Raw genomic sequence first — 18,039 nt, 5'->3', positions numbered from 1 at the left:
TATAAAACATTTAAACAATACACATATTTGGTATCGCTGCGTTTGTAAAAGTCAGATCCATCAAAATATAAAATAAATTAATCCATTTAGTAAACGGCGTAACTAGAACATTACATAAAATGCCCGAATTACAGATTTACAGTCGTTGCAACAAGAAAAAAATATATATAATAACAGGCAATCAAAACATTGTATATACCCCAAAATGATATCAATATAACCATCAGTTTGTGGTGCAAAAAACTAGTCCTCACGCAGCCCCATTCCCGAAACATGAAAACGCCGCGGCTTTCAGATCTCGGAAAGTGGCGACACAAGCAAATTATTTTTATTATTTTTACAAATTTCTGAATTTTTTTTCATCACTTAAATATAAATCCTATAAATCGTCACTTAAGTAGAAGAGATGAAGCTTTACTACCTCCTGCTCCAGCTCCAGCACTTCACCGCTGCCGCTGATCTTTAGTCACTGGCTTCAAGGGTGACATCATGACTGCAGCTCTGCAGCCAATCACTTGGCTCAGTGGGCCATGCTGACAGAGCTTCTAAGCTCAGTGATTGGCTGCAGCAATGATGTGTGCTGAAGTTGAGCCATCACCCCTGCAGCCTGTCACAATAGAGCACAGGAAGCGCTGAAGATCCAGAGCTGGAGCAGCAGGAGAAAGTAAAGCTCTGTGTGTTTTCTCTACCACTGGGAGCCTCCTATATATTACATAAAAACATTCCTGAAAACCCCTTTAATCTGACTTTATAGAAAAAGTCTATATCCGGCTACTGTCCTCCCCTCATGAATCACAAAATATGCCAAGTGTGAACAACTCCTGTCCCCAAATGAGGACTTGCAGGCGATCAGTTGATAGTCGGGGGTCTGGCAGTGAACACCCTCAGCAATCAGCTGTGTTTTGCTGGACGTAGTGGCCTCTCCAGGACACATGTGGTATTACATGGTGCTCTTTCAGAATAATATGTAATATGTAATACATGATATCTTGAAGTCTTCCAGAAGAAGATATTGGCAGACAGGTAATGACTTATTACCTACCAGCCATTGTCTCCTTTATCACTCGCTAGTTCTTATACACATTTAGATGATTTTACATCTTCGTTTGAAGCCGTATTAGGAACCTCCATCGCAGATTTTATCATACAGGACGAGTTCTCAGCCAACAGCTATTTGACCATTGTTCACATGACGTAAGCCTATGTTATATACAGCAATATGCAGCAGGATACACAAGATCCAGGGAAATATCCAATCGCCAGAAATGGGGTCAGGAGTGGTATGTGTGGCCTTCTCATCCCCCAATCCTGGTATGTGTGGCCCCCTCATCCCCCAATCCTGGTATGCATGGCCCCCTCATCCCCCAATCCTGGTATGTATGGCCTCCTCACCCCCCAATCCTGGTATGTGTGGCCCCATCACTGCACACACAAAAAATAAACACTTATACTCACCTTCCTTCCTCACCTCTGCTCCAGAGCTGCTGTGTTCTGTCTGCCAGCAGCTCATGTTGGTATCTGAGCAGCGCGCGCTCTCAGTTGTCGAGGTGAGCTGCTGCTGCTGCCGGCATATTAACTCCTCTCCACGCCGGGACTATGAGCGTTGACAAGCGTGAATATGCATTCTCTTTAGTAGCGGGCACTGTAAGCAGGAGCCACGGCTCAGCGCTCCTCCGTGCCCGCTACTAAAGAGAATGAATATTCCCTCTTCTCCACGCCCATGGAAGTGGAGAAGAGGGAATATTCATGTCCCTTTAGCAGCGGGCACACGTGGCAGCTACAGCAGCCGCTACTGCGTGTGCCCGCTCCTCCGCTGCCGCAACCTCCCACCCCCCCCAATACTCACCTATCCTCCTCGCTCCCCCGAGGCTCACGGGCCCCATAGCAGTGGTGTGGCCTGCCACCATTGGCGGTACGCCACTCATTATGGCTTACAGCCAATGAAATCACAAAAGTCATTATCTCAGTAAATTAAAATACTTTATAACATCAGCTTGAAAAATGTTTTTAAAATCCGAAATGTTGGCCTACTGAAATGTATGTTCAGTAAATGCACTCAATACTTGGTCAGGGCTCCTTTTGTATCAATACTGCATCAATGCGGCAATGTGGCATGGAGGCGATCAGCCTGTGGCACTGCTGAGGTGTTATGGAAGCCCAGGTGGCTTTGATAGCAGCCTTCAGCTCGTCTGCTTTGTTGGGTCTGGGGTCTCTCATCTTCCTCTTGACAATACCCCATAGATTCTCTATAATAGATTCTCTATGGGGTTAAGGTCATGTGAGTTTGCTGACCAATTAGCAGAGTGATACTGTTGTGTGTAAACCAGTTATTGGTACTTTTGGCAGTGTGGACAGGTGCCAAGTCCTGCTGGAGAATGAAATTTCCATCTCCAAAAAGCTTGCCGGCAGAGGGAAGCATGAAGTGCTGTAAAATGTCCTGGTAGACGGCTGCGCTGACTTTGGTGTTGATAAAACACAGTGGACCTACACTAGCAGATGACATGGCTCCCCAAACCATCACTGATTGTGGAAACTTCACACTAGACCTCCAGCAGCTTGGATTGTGGCCTCTCCACTCTTCCTCCAGACTCTGGGACCTTGATTTCCAAATGAAAATTGGAACTCTGGGACCTTGTGGATGGTGTCAATGACTGCGTTCTTGGCATTTGTCAAGTCAGCAGTCTTCCCCATGATTGTGGAGCCTACTGAAACAGACTATGGGACATTTTTAAACACTTAGGAAGCCGTTGCAGGTGCTTTTTGTTAATTATTCTAATTTACTGAGATATTGACTTTAGTGTTTTCATTGGCTGTAAGCCATAATCGTCAACATTAACAGAAATAAACACTAGAAATAGATCTCTCTGTCTGTAATGACTCTATATAATATAGGAGTTTCACTTTTTGTATTGAAGAACTCAAATAAATTAACTTTTTGATGATATTGTAATTTAGTGAGATGCACCTGCATATGATGACTGTTGCCCCCAGTGGAATATATGCGGTGTCTATTTTGGGATATTTTAGTATACCCATGATGATACTATAGACAGCCATTATACCTGGAATGGCCCCTTCCTTGCGTGCCTTGCTTTTTTTCGCTTACATGTCTAACAATCACATATGTGTTGTGTCCCTTCCCCCATCATCCTATTTTTCTATTGCTGAATAAATATGATAGATTTTATACTCCCTGGACTCCTTTGATGGTCTTTTACCCTGCGGGGTTTTCTCTCATATATGGACTCACTGTGTGGTGGTGATGGTAGAGGACATTGTGTAGCAGGATCATTTTGGCCTTCTATAGTAGTAATTTTGGGAATATTGGTCTTTGTATAGTGTATTTTAGATTAGTAACAGTGGTATACTGTAATTATAGATGTATAAATCCTCTTTTAAGTGGCAGGGAGGTTATAGGGGAAACATGTACTTTGGGGCTGGGGTCCCTGATCTCTTAGGACCCTAGCAACGCTCCTGCACTGGGGAAAAGCAGGGTCTGGAGGCCACTTTAATATCATCATTTTATGGATATGACGCCAAAGAAACTAATGAAGTGCTTTGCAAAGTGCCATAATTTTCACAATTCTGAAAACAAATTGTAAGTTTAGTTCCACTATAAGTGATGTTAATTCTGTTATGAGAGCTAACCTTCTGAGACAATTTATCACTGCGGTGTGTGAATTGTCACATTAAGCTTTGCTACATCTATACATAGTGAAGTTCAGGATCAAAATGCTGCAGGTCCCATCTCTCCTACAGAACAATCCCATGGAAATAAAGCTGATCATTTTATCAGATGGGATCATTAGAACTTACCTGGTTGGATCCTTTGTTTCTGGTGGTTTCTTTCCCAGGTCGTCATTAAGGCCCTTTACAATAAGCTCCAAAAACTCATCGGACTTTCTGAATCTTTCAAGCGTTTTCTCCATCACAGAAAGGACAGAAAGGAGGCGCTTATCCTGGCAGAAGAGGATCAGAGATATATTGTTCTACATCTTCCAGATGTTTGGATTTATTCACAGACTAATGATTAATCTCGCATGAAGAATGATAATATTATAACAGATCACAATTTGGGGGTAAAATTATTCAATTTTAAAAATATATATATATAGCAATTACATTATTCTGACAAGAGCAATTTTTTATTTTTTTCCTCCCCTTTATTCCAAAATATATAACGTTGTTTTTTCATTAACATAGATGGAGGGCTTGTGTTTTGTGGGACTAGTTGTTGTCTGGAATGACAACATTCAATTTAGCACATAAAGTATTGAAAAATGGGGAAAAAATCAAAGTAAGGTTATTATTTTTGTTTGTTTCGGGTTTTTTTATGAACATTTAAAAAAAATGTGTTTTGTGAGACCATTTTCATCTTGCAAAGACCTAATTTTATAAAATGATCCCATTGATGGAGTTGTCGGCTTTTTCTTGTGGAGAGATCAGTAGTTACAAGTTTCTGATTGCATTTTTGGGAGGGAAGTAGAGAGACCCAAAAACCACAACCACAACCATGGCACTTTACTGTCCTTTACAGCATTGACCCGACGTGTAATAGATTTATATATAATGAAAGATTGTACTTATGTCAATGCAGCAGCAACAAATATTGTTTTACGCTTTTTCTTTTTTATAGTTGGCCAGAAAACCGCAGAACCTTAAGCAGAAAATGACATGAATGAGACCATCTGCCCGGCTTGTACCGGATCCGGGGGTGTTACGTACAAGGCGAAGGTCCCAGAATAAGGATTTGCTTCATTTTGGTGCAGAGTTTCTAGTAGTTTCTGGTTACTACTGTTACAGGCAGATGCCGTCTGCATAATACAGCCAGCACCGCCTCAACCCCTCCATGCATGTGGACCCCGGCACAAACACTCCGGTACATCCTTTTATGCTAAGATATTAATAATTCTACAATTATCACACACAACTTATATACAGAAACCCCCCAACCGTCCCCGATCCAATGGGACTGTCCGGCTGTCGCTGGAGGTCGGGGCTATGTCCTGACGAGCTGTGTTCTGTCAGGACAGTCTGTGTAGCACAAGAACGTCTCATGCCGTGCTGCTGTGATCGCTCCTGGAGAGGGGCAGCATCCGATCCGTACGCCTCGTACACGCCCGGCTCCGCTCCGCACGCCTCGTACACACCCGGCTCCGCTCCGTACGCCTCGTACACACCGGGCTCCGCTCCGTACGCCTCGTACACACCCGGCTCCGCTCCGTACGCCTCGTACACACCGGGCTCCGCTCCGTACGCCTCGTACACACCCGGCTCCGCTCCGTACGCCTCGTACACACCGGGCTCCGCTCCGTACGCCTCGTACACACCGGGCTCCGCTCCGTACGCCTCGTACACGCCCGGCTCCGCTCCGTACACCTCGCACACGCGCGGCTCTGCTCCGTACACCTCGTACACACACGGCTCTGCTCCGTACACACGTGGCTCTGCTCCGTACACGCGGCTCTGCTCCGTACGCCTCGTACACACGCGGCTCCGCTCCGTACACCTCGTACACACGCGGCTCCGCTCCGTACGCCTCGTACACACGCGGCTCCGCTCCGTACGCCTCGTACAAACGCGGCTCCGCTCCGTACGCCTCGTACACGCGCGGCTCCGCTCCGTACGCCTCGTACACGCGCGGCTCCGCTCCGTACGCCTCGTACACGCGCGGCTCCGCTCCGTACGCCTCGTACACGCGCGGCTCCGCTCCGTACGCCTCGTACACGCGCGACTCCGCTCCGTACGCCTCGTACACGCGCGGCTCCGCTCCGTACGCCTCGTACACGCGCGGCTCCGCTCCGTACGCCTCGTACACGCGCGGCTCCGCTCCGTACACCTGGTACACGCGCGGCTCCGCTCCGTACACCTCGTACACGCACGGCTCCGCTCCGTACACCTCGTACACGCGTGGCTCCGCTCCGTACACCTCGTACACGCGTGGCTCCGCTCCGTACACCTCGTACACGCGTGGCTCCGCTCCGTACACCTCGTACACGCGCGGCTCCGCTCCGTACACCTCGTACACACGCGGCTCCGCTCCGTACACCTCGTACACACGCGGCTCCGCTCCGTACACCTCGTACACACGCGGCTCCGCTCCGTACAACTCGTACACACGCGGCTCCGCTCCGTACACCTCGTACACACGCGGCTCCGCCCCGTACACCTCGTACACACGCGGCTCCGCTCCGTACACCTCGTACACACGCGGCTCCGCTCCGTACACCTCGTACACGCGCGGCTCCGCTCCATACCCCTCGTACACGCGCGGCTCCGCTCCATACACCTTGTACACGCGCGGCTCTGCTCCGTACACCTCATACACGCGCGGCTCCCCTCCATACACCTCGTAGACGCGCGGCTCCGCTCTGTACACCTCGTACACGCGCGGCTCCGCTCTGTACACCTCGTACACGCGCGGCTCCGCTCCGTACACACGCGGCTCTGCTCCGTACGCCTCGTACACGCGCGGCTCTGCTCCGTACGCCTCGTACACGCGCGGCTCTGCTTCGTACACCTCGTACACGCGCGGCTCCGCTCCGTACACCTCGTACACGCGCGGCTCCGCTCCGTACAACTCGAACACGCGCGCCTCTGCTCCGTACGCATCGTACACGCGCGGCTCTGCTCCGTACGCATCGTACACACACGGCTCTGCTCCGTACCCCTCGTACACACACGGCTCTGCTCCGTACACCTCGTACACACACGGCTCTGCTCCGTACGCATCGTACACACGCGGCTCCGCTCCGTACACCTCGTACACACGCGGCTCTGCTCCGTACACCTCGTACACACGCGGCTCTGCTCCGTACACCTCGTACACACGCGGCTCTGCTACATCCACACTGTAAACCCCTCCTGACCTCACACATAAACTTCAGCTCATCCAGCACCATGACAACCAGCACAGCAGAGTCCTGCATCCACTGAGGCCCCTGATCATGTGACCCCTGACTCCTCCCCTCCTGTGACCTCATCACAGGTCCTGTGCGCACAGAGCAGCCATATATGTGGTGGCGGCTCTGCAGGTGGAGGTATGTGGAGACCCCATTACTGGGCGCAGGGGGCATTAACCCCTTCAGCACGGATACTCTTTTGGGGTCTTGTGTTGCCCCTTTATAAGAATCATAAGGTTTTTGTTCTGTTTCCTGTAATAGATACATACGACCCAACTATGGAGACAGGAAGGCAGGAAACGTATTGTTCTCTTAGTACAGGACCCCTTTACTGGCCCCACAGTGTAATGCCCCCATTATGCCCCTTATGCAGGATGTATGATGCCCCCACACAGTGTAATGCCCCCATTATACCCCTTATGCAGGATGTATGATGCCCCCACACAGTATAATGCCCCCATTATGCCCCTTATGCAGGATGTATGATGCCCCCACACAGTGTAATGCCCCCATTATGCCCCTTATGCAGGATGTATGATGCCCCCACACAGTGTAATGCCCCCATTATGCCCCTTATGCAGGATGTATGATGCCCCCACACAGTGTAATGCCCCCATTATGCCCCTTATGCAGGATGTATGATGCCCCCACACAGTGTAATGCCCCTTATGCAGGATGTATGATGCCCCCCCACAGTGTAATGCCCCCATTATGCCCCTTATGCAGGATGTATGATGCCCCCACACAGTGTAATGCCCCCATTATGCCCCTTATGCAGGATGTATGATGCCCCCACACAGTGTAATGCCCCCATTATGCCCCTTATGCAGGATGTATGATGCCCCACACAGTGTAATGCCCCCATTATGCCCCTTATGCAGGATGTATGATGCCCCCCACAGTGTAATGCCCCCATTATACCCCTTATGCAGGATGTATGATGCCCCCACACAGTGTAATGCCCCCATTATACCCCTTATGCAGGATGTATGATGCCCCCACACAGTGTAATGCCCCCATTATACCCCTTATGCAGGATGTATGATGCCCCCACACAGTGTAATGCCCCCATTATACCCCTTATGCAGGATGTATGATGCCCCCACACAGTGTAATGCCCCCATTATACCCCTTATGCAGGATGTATGATGCCCCCACACAGTGTAATGCCCCCATTATGCCCCTTATACAGGATGTATGATGCCTCCACACAGTGTAATGCCCCCATTATGCCCCTTATGCAGTATGTATGATGCCCCCACACAGTGTAATGCCCCATTATGCCCCTTATGCAGGATGTATGATGCCCCACACAGTGTAATGCCCCCATTATACCCCTTATGCAGGATGTATGATGCCCCACAGTGTAATGCCCCCATTATGCCCCTTATGCAGTATGTATGATGCCCCACACAGTGTAATGCCCCCATTATACCCCTTATGTAGGATGTATGATGCCCCCACAGAGTGTAATGCCCCCCATTATGCCCCTTATGCAGGATGTATGATGCCCCACACAGTGTAATGCCCCCATTATGCCCCTTATGCAGGATGTATGATGCCCCACACAATGTAATGCCCCCATTATGCCCCTTATGCAGGATGTATGATGCCCCCACACAGTGTAATGCCCCTTATGCAGGATGTATGATGCCCCCACACAGTGTAATGCCCCTTATGCAGGATGTATGATGCCCCCACACAGTGTAATGCCCCCATTATGCCCCTTATACAGGATGTATGATGCCCTCACACAGTGTAATGCCCCCATTATACCCCTTATGCAGGATGTATGATGCCCCCACACAGTGTAATGCCCCCATTATGCCCCTTATGCAGGATGTATGATGCCCCCACACAGTGTAATGCCCCCATTATGCCCCTTATGCAGGATGTATGATGCCCCCACACAGTGTAATGCCCCCCATTATGCCCCTTATGCAGGATGTATGATGCCCCACACAATGTAATGCCCCTTATGCAGGATGTATGATGTCCCCACACAGTGTAATGCCCCCATTATGCCCCTTATGCAGGATGTATGATGCCCCCACACAGTGTAATGCCCCCATTATGCCCCTTATGCAGTATGTATGATGCCCCCACACAGTGTAATGCCCCTTATGCAGGATGTATGATGCCCCCACCGTGTAATGCCCCCATTATGCCCCTTATGTGGGATGTATGATGCCCCCACACAGTGTAATGCCCCCATTATGCCCCTTATACAGTATGTATGATGCCCCACACAGTGTAATGCCCCCATTATGCCCCTTATGCAGTTTGTGTGATGCCCCCCACACAGTGTAATGCCCCCATTATGCCCCTTATGCAGGATGTATGATACCCCCATTATGCCCCTTATGCAGTATGTGTGATGCCCCCCACACAGTGTAATGCCCCCTTTATGCCCCTTATACAGTATTTATGATGCCCCTTATACAGGATGTATGATGCCCCCACACAGTGTAATGCCCCCATTATGCCCCTTATGCAGTATGTATAATGCCCCCATTATGCCCCTTATGCAGCATGTATGATGCCCCCACACAGTGTAATGCCCCCCATTATGCCCCTTATGCAAGATGTATGATGCCCCCACACAGTGTAATGCCCCCATTATGCCCCTTATGCAGGATGTATGATGCCCCCACACAGTGTAATGCCCCCATTATGCCCCTTATGCAGTATGTATGATGCCCACACACAGTGTAATGCCCCATTATGCCCCTTATGCAGGATGTATGATGCCCCCACAGTGTAATGCCCCCATTATGCCCCTTATGCAGGATGTATGATGCCCCACACAGTGTAATGCCCCATTATGCCCCTTATGTAGTATTTATGATGCTCCCACACAGTGTAATGCCCCCATTATGCCCCTTATGCAGGATGTATGATGCCCCCACACAGTGTAATGCCCCCATTATGCCCCTTATACAGTATGTATGATGCCCCACACAGTGTAATGCCCCCATTATGCCCCTTATGCAGTTTGTGTGATGCCCCCCACACAGTGTAATGCCCCCATTATGCCCCTTATGCAGGATGTATGATACCCCCATTATGCCCCTTATGCAGTATGTGTGATGCCCCCCACACAGTGTAATGCTCCCTTTATGCCCCTTATACAGTATTTATGATGCCCCCTCACAGTGTAATGCCCCTTATACAGGATGTATGATGCCCCCACACAGTGTGATGCCCCCATTATGCCCCTTATGCAGTATGCATAATGCCCCCATTATGCCCCTTATGCAGTATGTATGATGCCCCCACACAGTGTAATGCCCCCCATTATGCCCCTTATGCAGGATGTATGATGTCCCCACACAGTGTAATGCCCCCATTATGCCCCTTATGCAGGATGTATGATGCCCCCACACAGTGTAATGCCCCCATTATGCCCCTTATGCAGTATGTATGATGCCCCCACACAGTGTAATGCCCCATTATGCCCCTTATGCAGGATGTATGATGCCCCCACAGTGTAATGCCCCCATTATGCCCCTTATGCAGGATGTATGATGCCCCCACACAGTGTAATGCCCCATTATGCCCCTTATGTAGTATTTATGATGCCCCCACACAGTGTAATGCCCCCATTATGCCCCTTATGCAGGATGTATGATGCCCCCACACAGTGTAATGCCCCCATTATGCCGCTTATGCAGGATGTATGATGCCCCCACACAGTGTAATGCCCCCATTATACCCCTTATGCAGGATGTATGATGCCCCACAGTGTAATGCCCCCATTATGCCCCTTATGCAGTATGTATGATGCCCCACACAGTGTAATGCCCCCATTATACCCCTTATGTAGGATGTATGATGCCCCCACAGAGTGTAATGCCCCCCATTATGCCCCTTATGCAGGATGTATGATGCCCCACACAGTGTAATGCCCCCATTATGCCCCTTATGCAGGATGTATGATGCCCCACACAATGTAATGCCCCCATTATGCCCCTTATGCAGGATGTATGATGCCCCCACACAGTGTAATGCCCCTTATGCAGGATGTATGATGCCCCCACACAGTGTAATGCCCCTTATGCAGGATGTATGATGCCCCCACACAGTGTAATGCCCCCATTATGCCCCTTATACAGGATGTATGATGCCCTCACACAGTGTAATGCCCCCATTATACCCCTTATGCAGGATGTATGATGCCCCCACACAGTGTAATGCCCCCATTATGCCCCTTATGCAGGATGTATGATGCCCCCACACAGTGTAATGCCCCCATTATGCCCCTTATGCAGGATGTATGATGCCCCCACACAGTGTAATGCCCCCCATTATGCCCCTTATGCAGGATGTATGATGCCCCACACAATGTAATGCCCCTTATGCAGGATGTATGATGTCCCCACACAGTGTAATGCCCCCATTATGCCCCTTATGCAGGATGTATGATGCCCCCACACAGTGTAATGCCCCCATTATGCCCCTTATGCAGTATGTATGATGCCCCCACACAGTGTAATGCCCCTTATGCAGGATGTATGATGCCCCCACCGTGTAATGCCCCCATTATGCCCCTTATGTGGGATGTATGATGCCCCCACACAGTGTAATGCCCCCATTATGCCCCTTATACAGTATGTATGATGCCCCACACAGTGTAATGCCCCCATTATGCCCCTTATGCAGTTTGTGTGATGCCCCCCACACAGTGTAATGCCCCCATTATGCCCCTTATGCAGGATGTATGATACCCCCATTATGCCCCTTATGCAGTATGTGTGATGCCCCCCACACAGTGTAATGCCCCCTTTATGCCCCTTATACAGTATTTATGATGCCCCTTATACAGGATGTATGATGCCCCCACACAGTGTAATGCCCCCATTATGCCCCTTATGCAGTATGTATAATGCCCCCATTATGCCCCTTATGCAGCATGTATGATGCCCCCACACATTGTAATGCCCCCCATTATGCCCCTTATGCAAGATGTATGATGCCCCCACACAGTGTAATGCCCCCATTATGCCCCTTATGCAGGATGTATGATGCCCCCACACAGTGTAATGCCCCCATTATGCCCCTTATGCAGTATGTATGATGCCCCCACACAGTGTAATGCCCCATTATGCCCCTTATGCAGGATGTATGATGCCCCCACAGTGTAATGCCCCCATTATGCCCCTTATGCAGGATGTATGATGCCCCACACAGTGTAATGCCCCATTATGCCCATTATGTAGTATTTATGATGCTCCCACACAGTGTAATGCCCCCATTATGCCCCTTATGCAGGATGTATGATGCCCCCACACAGTGTAATGCCCCCATTATGCCCCTTATACAGTATGTATGATGCCCCACACAGTGTAATGCCCCCATTATGCCCCTTATGCAGTTTGTGTGATGCCCCCCACACAGTGTAATGCCCCCATTATGCCCCTTATGCAGGATGTATGATACTGCATAAGGGGCATAATGGGGGTATCATACATCCTGCATAAGGGGCATAATGGGGGCATTACACTGTGTGGGGGGCATCACACAAACTGCATAAGGGGCATAATGGGGGCATTACACTGTGTGGGGCATCATACATACTGTATAAGGGGCATAATGGGGGCATTACACTGTGTGGGGGCATCATACATGCTGCATAAGGGGCATAATGGGGGCATTATGCATACTGCATAAGGGGCATAATGGGGGCATCACACTGTGTGGGGGCATCATACATCCTGTATAAGGGGCATTACACTGTGAGGGGGCATCATAAATACTGTATAAGGGGCATAAAGGGAGCATTACACTGTGTGGGGGGCATCACACATACTGCATAAGGGGCATAATGGGGGTATGTGTGATGCCCCCCACACAGTGTAATGCTCCCTTTATGCCCCTTATACAGTATTTATGATGCCCCCTCACAGTGTAATGCCCCTTATACAGGATGTATGATGCCCCCACACAGTGTGATGCCCCCATTATGCCCCTTATGCAGTATGCATAATGCCCCCATTATGCCCCTTATGCAGCATGTATGATGCCCCCACACAGTGTAATGCCCCCCATTATGCCCCTTATGCAAGATGTATGATGCCCCCACACAGTGTAATGCCCCCATTATGCCCCTTATGCAGGATGTATGATGCCCCCACACAGTGTAATGCCCCCATTATGCCCCTTATGCAGTATGTATGATGCCCCCACACAGTGTAATGCCCCATTATGCCCCTTATGCAGGATGTATGATGCCCCCACAGTGTAATGCCCCCATTATGCCCCTTATGCAGGATGTATGATGCCCCACACAGTGTAATGCCCCATTATGCCCCTTATGTAGTATTTATGATGCCCCCACACAGTGTAATGCCCCTTATGCAGGATGTATGATGCCCCCACACAGTGTAATGCCCCTTATGCAGGATGTATGATGCCCCCACACAGTGTAATGCCCCCATTATGCCCCTTATACAGGATGTATGATGCCCTCACACAGTGTAATGCCCCCATTATACCCCTTATGCAGGATGTATGATGCCCCCACACAGTGTAATGCCCCCATTATGCCCCTTATGCAGGATGTATGATGCCCCCACACAGTGTAATGCCCCCATTATGCCCCTTATGCAGGATGTATGATGCCCCCACACAGTGTAATGCCCCCCATTATGCCCCTTATGCAGGATGTATGATGCCCCACACAATGTAATGCCCCTTATGCAGGATGTATGATGTCCCCACACAGTGTAATGCCCCCATTATGCCCCTTATGCAGGATGTATGATGCCCCCACACAGTGTAATGCCCCCATTATGCCCCTTATGCAGTATGTATGATGCCCCCACACAGTGTAATGCCCCTTATGCAGGATGTATGATGCCCCCACCGTGTAATGCCCCCATTATGCCCCTTATGTGGGATGTATGATGCCCCCACACAGTGTAATGCCCCCATTATGCCCCTTATACAGTATGTATGATGCCCCACACAGTGTAATGCCCCCATTATGCCCCTTATGCAGTTTGTGTGATGCCCCCCACACAGTGTAATGCCCCCATTATGCCCCTTATGCAGGATGTATGATACCCCCATTATGCCCCTTATGCAGTATGTGTGATGCCCCCCACACAGTGTAATGCCCCCTTTATGCCCCTTATACAGTATTTATGATGCCCCTTATACAGGATGTATGATGCCCCCACACAGTGTAATGCCCCCATTATGCCCCTTATGCAGTATGTATAATGCCCCCATTATGCCCCTTATGCAGCATGTATGATGCCCCCACACAGTGTAATGCCCCCCATTATGCCCCTTATGCAAGATGTATGATGCCCCCACACAGTGTAATGCCCCCATTATGCCCCTTATGCAGGATGTATGATGCCCCCACACAGTGTAATGCCCCCATTATGCCCCTTATGCAGTATGTATGATGCCCACACACAGTGTAATGCCCCATTATGCCCCTTATGCAGGATGTATGATGCCCCCACAGTGTAATGCCCCCATTATGCCCCTTATGCAGGATGTATGATGCCCCACACAGTGTAATGCCCCATTATGCCCCTTATGTAGTATTTATGATGCTCCCACACAGTGTAATGCCCCCATTATGCCCCTTATGCAGGATGTATGATGCCCCCACACAGTGTAATGCCCCCATTATGCCCCTTATACAGTATGTATGATGCCCCACACAGTGTAATGCCCCCATTATGCCCCTTATGCAGTTTGTGTGATGCCCCCCACACAGTGTAATGCCCCCATTATGCCCCTTATGCAGGATGTATGATACCCCCATTATGCCCCTTATGCAGTATGTGTGATGCCCCCCACACAGTGTAATGCTCCCTTTATGCCCCTTATACAGTATTTATGATGCCCCCTCACAGTGTAATGCCCCTTATACAGGATGTATGATGCCCCCACACAGTGTGATGCCCCCATTATGCCCCTTATGCAGTATGCATAATGCCCCCATTATGCCCCTTATGCAGTATGTATGATGCCCCCACACAGTGTAATGCCCCCCATTATGCCCCTTATGCAGGATGTATGATGTCCCCACACAGTGTAATGCCCCCATTATGCCCCTTATGCAGGATGTATGATGCCCCCACACAGTGTAATGCCCCCATTATGCCCCTTATGCAGTATGTATGATGCCCCCACACAGTGTAATGCCCCATTATGCCCCTTATGCAGGATGTATGATGCCCCCACAGTGTAATGCCCCCATTATGCCCCTTATGCAGGATGTATGATGCCCCCACACAGTGTAATGCCCCATTATGCCCCTTATGTAGTATTTATGATGCCCCCACACAGTGTAATGCCCCCATTATGCCCCTTATGCAGGATGTATGATGCCCCCACACAGTGTAATGCCCCCATTATGCCGCTTATGCAGGATGTATGATGCCCCCACACAGTGTAATGCCCCCATTATACCCCTTATGCAGGATGTATGATGCCCCACAGTGTAATGCCCCCATTATGCCCCTTATGCAGTATGTATGATGCCCCACACAGTGTAATGCCCCCATTATACCCCTTATGTAGGATGTATGATGCCCCCACAGAGTGTAATGCCCCCCATTATGCCCCTTATGCAGGATGTATGATGCCCCACACAGTGTAATGCCCCCATTATGCCCCTTATGCAGGATGTATGATGCCCCACACAATGTAATGCCCCCATTATGCCCCTTATGCAGGATGTATGATGCCCCCACACAGTGTAATGCCCCTTATGCAGGATGTATGATGCCCCCACACAGTGTAATGCCCCTTATGCAGGATGTATGATGCCCCCACACAGTGTAATGCCCCCATTATGCCCCTTATACAGGATGTATGATGCCCTCACACAGTGTAATGCCCCCATTATACCCCTTATGCAGGATGTATGATGCCCCCACACAGTGTAATGCCCCCATTATGCCCCTTATGCAGGATGTATGATGCCCCCACACAGTGTAATGCCCCCATTATGCCCCTTATGCAGGATGTATGATGCCCCCACACAGTGTAATGCCCCCCATTATGCCCCTTATGCAGGATGTATGATGCCCCACACAATGTAATGCCCCTTATGCAGGATGTATGATGTCCCCACACAGTGTAATGCCCCCATTATGCCCCTTATGCAGGATGTATGATGCCCCCACACAGTGTAATGCCCCCATTATGCCCCTTATGCAGTATGTATGATGCCCCCACACAGTGTAATGCCCCTTATGCAGGATGTATGATGCCCCCACCGTGTAATGCCCCCATTATGCCCCTTATGTGGGATGTATGATGCCCCCACACAGTGTAATGCCCCCATTATGCCCCTTATACAGTATGTATGATGCCCCACACAGTGTAATGCCCCCATTATGCCCCTTATGCAGTTTGTGTGATGCCCCCCACACAGTGTAATGCCCCCATTATGCCCCTTATGCAGGATGTATGATACCCCCATTATGCCCCTTATGCAGTATGTGTGATGCCCCCCACACAGTGTAATGCCCCCTTTATGCCCCTTATACAGTATTTATGATGCCCCTTATACAGGATGTATGATGCCCCCACACAGTGTAATGCCCCCATTATGCCCCTTATGCAGTATGTATAATGCCCCCATTATGCCCCTTATGCAGCATGTATGATGCCCCCACACATTGTAATGCCCCCCATTATGCCCCTTATGCAAGATGTATGATGCCCCCACACAGTGTAATGCCCCCATTATGCCCCTTATGCAGGATGTATGATGCCCCCACACAGTGTAATGCCCCCATTATGCCCCTTATGCAGTATGTATGATGCCCCCACACAGTGTAATGCCCCATTATGCCCCTTATGCAGGATGTATGATGCCCCCACAGTGTAATGCCCCCATTATGCCCCTTATGCAGGATGTATGATGCCCCACACAGTGTAATGCCCCATTATGCCCATTATGTAGTATTTATGATGCTCCCACACAGTGTAATGCCCCCCATTATGCCCCTTATGCAGGATGTATGATGCCCCCACACAGTGTAATGCCCCCATTATGCCCCTTATACAGTATGTATGATGCCCCACACAGTGTAATGCCCCCATTATGCCCCTTATGCAGTTTGTGTGATGCCCCCCACACAGTGTAATGCCCCCATTATGCCCCTTATGCAGGATGTATGATACTGCATAAGGGGCATAATGGGGGTATCATACATCCTGCATAAGGGGCATAATGGGGGCATTACACTGTGTGGGGGGCATCACACAAACTGCATAAGGGGCATAATGGGGGCATTACACTGTGTGGGGCATCATACATACTGTATAAGGGGCATAATGGGGGCATTACACTGTGTGGGGGCATCATACATGCTGCATAAGGGGCATAATGGGGGCATTATGCATACTGCATAAGGGGCATAATGGGGGCATCACACTGTGTGGGGGCATCATACATCCTGTATAAGGGGCATTACACTGTGAGGGGGCATCATAAATACTGTATAAGGGGCATAAAGGGAGCATTACACTGTGTGGGGGGCATCACACATACTGCATAAGGGGCATAATGGGGGTATGTGTGATGCCCCCCACACAGTGTAATGCTCCCTTTATGCCCCTTATACAGTATTTATGATGCCCCCTCACAGTGTAATGCCCCTTATACAGGATGTATGATGCCCCCACACAGTGTGATGCCCCCATTATGCCCCTTATGCAGTATGCATAATGCCCCCATTATGCCCCTTATGCAGCATGTATGATGCCCCCACACAGTGTAATGCCCCCCATTATGCCCCTTATGCAAGATGTATGATGCCCCCACACAGTGTAATGCCCCCATTATGCCCCTTATGCAGGATGTATGATGCCCCCACACAGTGTAATGCCCCCATTATGCCCCTTATGCAGTATGTATGATGCCCCCACACAGTGTAATGCCCCATTATGCCCCTTATGCAGGATGTATGATGCCCCCACAGTGTAATGCCCCCATTATGCCCCTTATGCAGGATGTATGATGCCCCACACAGTGTAATGCCCCATTATGCCCCTTATGTAGTATTTATGATGCTCCCACACAGTGTAATGCCCCCATTATGCCCCTTATGCAGGATGTATGATGCCCCCACACAGTGTAATGCCCCCATTATGCCCCTTA

The 18,039-nt window shown here is 49.7% G+C and overlaps 1 protein-coding gene across 1 annotated transcript in view; it reads left to right on the top strand.

The window, feature by feature from the left end:
• Positions 1 to 6,984: 6,984 nt before the first annotated feature.
• Positions 6,985 to 18,039, top strand: part of LOC141198575 (gastrula zinc finger protein XlCGF66.1-like) — a 127,674-nt gene continuing 116,619 nt past the window's right edge. The window contains exon 1 of the mRNA XM_073663000.1: positions 6,985 to 7,040. The gene's annotated coding sequence lies outside the window, so the exon portion shown is untranslated. The remainder of the gene's footprint in view (positions 7,041 to 18,039) is intronic.

The sequence above is a fragment of the Phyllobates terribilis genome, unplaced genomic scaffold (assembly GCF_046119375.1).
Source record: "Phyllobates terribilis strain yellow unplaced genomic scaffold, ASM4611937v1 Scaffold_98__1_contigs__length_5973952, whole genome shotgun sequence".
NCBI classification, from domain to species: Eukaryota; Metazoa; Chordata; class Amphibia; order Anura; family Dendrobatidae; genus Phyllobates; species Phyllobates terribilis.
This window is presented reverse-complemented; position numbering and strand designations above follow the sequence as displayed.